A 3,182-nucleotide genomic window follows, 5' to 3' on the forward strand; every position below is an offset into this window, starting at 1 on the left:
TCGGCCGCCGCCCCTGACCTTGGACACGGGGTACCTCCTCTCGGCTGCCGCCCCTGACCTCAGACGTAGGGTAGCTCCTCTCCGCGGTTCCTGCGCCGTCGCAGCCTGGCACTCAGCAGCTGCCCCTGACCTCGGACGTGGGGTAACTCCTCTTGGCTGCCACCCCTCGGGCATGGGGTCCTCCCGGCTTCTGCCCCTGACCTTGGACCTGGGGTAGCTCCTCTCGGCAGTTCCTGCGCCGTCGCAGCCTGGCACTCTTGGCCGCTGCCCCTGACCTTGGACATGGGGTAACTCCGCTTGGCCACCGCCCCTCGGGCATGGGGTCCTTCAGGCCTCTGACCCTGACCTCGGACGTGGGGTAGCTCCTCTTGGCCGCGCTCTGTGCGCCGTCGCAGCCGCCTGCGCTCTGTCAGACGCGACTGAGCGACTGAACTGAACTGAACTGATAGTTATTATGGTAATGTGTCATGAAATCTTAGATTTATGTGTTTCTGAAAAGCAATTTGCTTCCAGAATTCCAAAGTGAAGCCAGCTGGTATTCCATACTCAAGGCAACATTGCTTACTGCTTGATGCTCAGAGGACCGCTCATTCACATGACGCTGTAGTCTGTGATCTTACACATAATGGAGGGAGGCCCACAGTAACTACTTTCAGCGCTTCAGCAGTGGACTCAGTTTAGCCAGTCTATCTAAGGCCATCTGCCTTTCTCTCCTGCCAGATTCATTGAGGGTATGATGGATCTGGTTTAGAGGGTAACAAAGTGAGGAGAGCAGGGCTGAGCAAATGCAAAAATGTCTCTCTTCTGTAGGAATGTGTATTTGGCTCTGCAGGCTGTGGCTTTTCCATTAAAATGCATGCTTGGTCTCAAGACAACACCTCAAGCTCCTCAGCCTCTGTGGGCCTAGCTCCATGTTCCAGGAGGCCAGGCTAGAACACGGTCATGCTAATAGCATCAAGCAGAAATGTCCACTGGTCCATTAAGACTTGACACCTAAACACTGCCTACCCTGGTCACCCTGTCTCTATTATGGCCCTGACTTGCCCCTAGGCCTGCTCTCCTCTCCAAGAAAGGGAAAATGGTTAGCAACTTTCAGAAACTAAAACAAACACCAACATTTGCCAACATTAAACTCTGCTGCACAGTTAAATGGACCATAAACTTTTAGAATTTGGAACAAAACTTCAATTCAACCCCCTCCTACAGGTGCTGTGGGCACAAAGACTGTACAGTATATTCTGCCCTGGAAAACAGTCTCAAATTATTTTTGTAAAAAAAAAAAAAAAAAAAGGTTGCCTGGAAGAAAGTTTCATCTTGTACTTAGAAAAATAAGCCCAGAGGCAGTGCAGCCTCTTTCTCTCCAGTCTGTTTCCCGCATTCCCAAGAGACAATCCCACCCTACCTGGAAGCCCTCTGGAGATGCTAAAGAAGTAGGACATCTTCTCCTGAGCATGTGCACCATTCCTTCCTGCAGCCCACCACCTTCTGCAAGGCTCACAGTCAGGATACAAGTGATGCTAGTAGAAAGCACAGTCTGAGATCCAGAGGTCTGAGCTCTAGTGCAGGCCCATCATCACTTTCTTGGTGACCTTTGCATGTCACTTCACCTCTTGGGTCTTACTTTCCTCATGCAAAACACTCAGGATTTCGACTTAGATCCCTCCTGGCCCTAAAAATCCAAACAGGAGTAGCATCAATAGAGCAAGCAGATACATGTTTTGCTTCAAGCAGGAGAGATATGTGAATGCAAGAGTGGCTATTAATAATTATAGCCAGCATCAACCAAGACTATTCCGGGGAACCAGGACCCATGGCTGCTACAGTCCTTGGTACCCCACACTGAGGACTGTCCAGAGAGTGCCACTGGCCCTTTCTCCTACGAAAGATTTTGCACCCAAGATGCCAGTAAAAGAGGAACCAAGAGAGTTCTGAATATCCAGTGCTCTTCCTCCATTCTCCAGCTGCTTTTCACCCATTCTCTTCCCGCTCTTCTCTCATCCCATCCTGGGCTCACCATGTTCTAAGTTAACCTGGCAGCAATGCAAAATGATTGAGGACCCAGTTCTGGTCTCAGGCTGCACAGATCCAAATTGCAATTTCATAATTTACCATGACCTTGGGCAAGTTAGTTAAACTCTTAAAACTATAGGCTTTCAAATGTTTCTAAACTGCAATTCACAATAAGAAATATATTTAATGTAGTATTCTAACAAACACACATATACTTATATAAATTGAACCAAAAGTTTAATAAAAACAATAGTTGTTTTTGATTTGTTCTAAGCACTTATTGACTCATACTTACTAACATGTCTGACCCAATGGACATGAGTTTAAGTAAGATCTGGGAGTTGGTAATAGACACGGAAGCCTGGTGTGCTACAGTACATGGGGTGGCAAGGAATCGTACATGACTGAGTGACTGAACTGAAGCACTTACCACTTATTCGATTGATTCTGTTATATATATATATATATATATATTATATATATATATATATATATAATATATATATATATATATACACGCACACATACATGCTACTACTGCTGCTAAGTCACTTCAGTTGTGTCCGACTCTGTGTGACCCCATAGATGGCAGCCCACCAGGCTCCCCCGTCCCTGGGATTCTCCAGGCAAGAGCACTGGAGTGGGTTGCCATTTCCTTCTCCAATGCATGAAAGGGAAAAGTGAAAGCGAAGTAGCTCAGTCGTGTCTGACTCTTCGAGACCCCATGGACTGCAGCCTTCCAGGCTCCTCCGTCCATGGGATTTGCCAGGCAAGAGTACTGGAGTGGGGTCCCATCGCCTTCATATATATATATACACATACATACATATATATATATATATATTTGCTAGTCATGACCCACTCAATCTAGTTCATGGTCTACTAATGGATGGAGACCCACTTTTTGAAAGGCTCTAAACTTTCATTTCCTCATATGTAAAATGAGGATAATAATAATATTTTCTTTCTCATGAAGTTGTTATGAAGATTGATGAAAATATTCATATAAAAGTGTTTGACTTGGAATGTATTAAGTGCTCCATGAATATTAGATGATATTATGACTCAAGGCAGGGCATTGGCAGGAAATTAATCTTGTCATACTTCAAGTACAGGGAGATAGTCTTGGAAATCATATCTCTCAGGAACCTGAATCAAATGGATTTCCCCAT

Source organism: Bos grunniens, chromosome 10 (genome assembly GCF_055505025.1).
Source record: "Bos grunniens cultivar Pamir isolate PY7600 chromosome 10, Bosgru_T2T1.0, whole genome shotgun sequence".
NCBI classification, from domain to species: domain Eukaryota; kingdom Metazoa; phylum Chordata; class Mammalia; order Artiodactyla; family Bovidae; genus Bos; species Bos grunniens.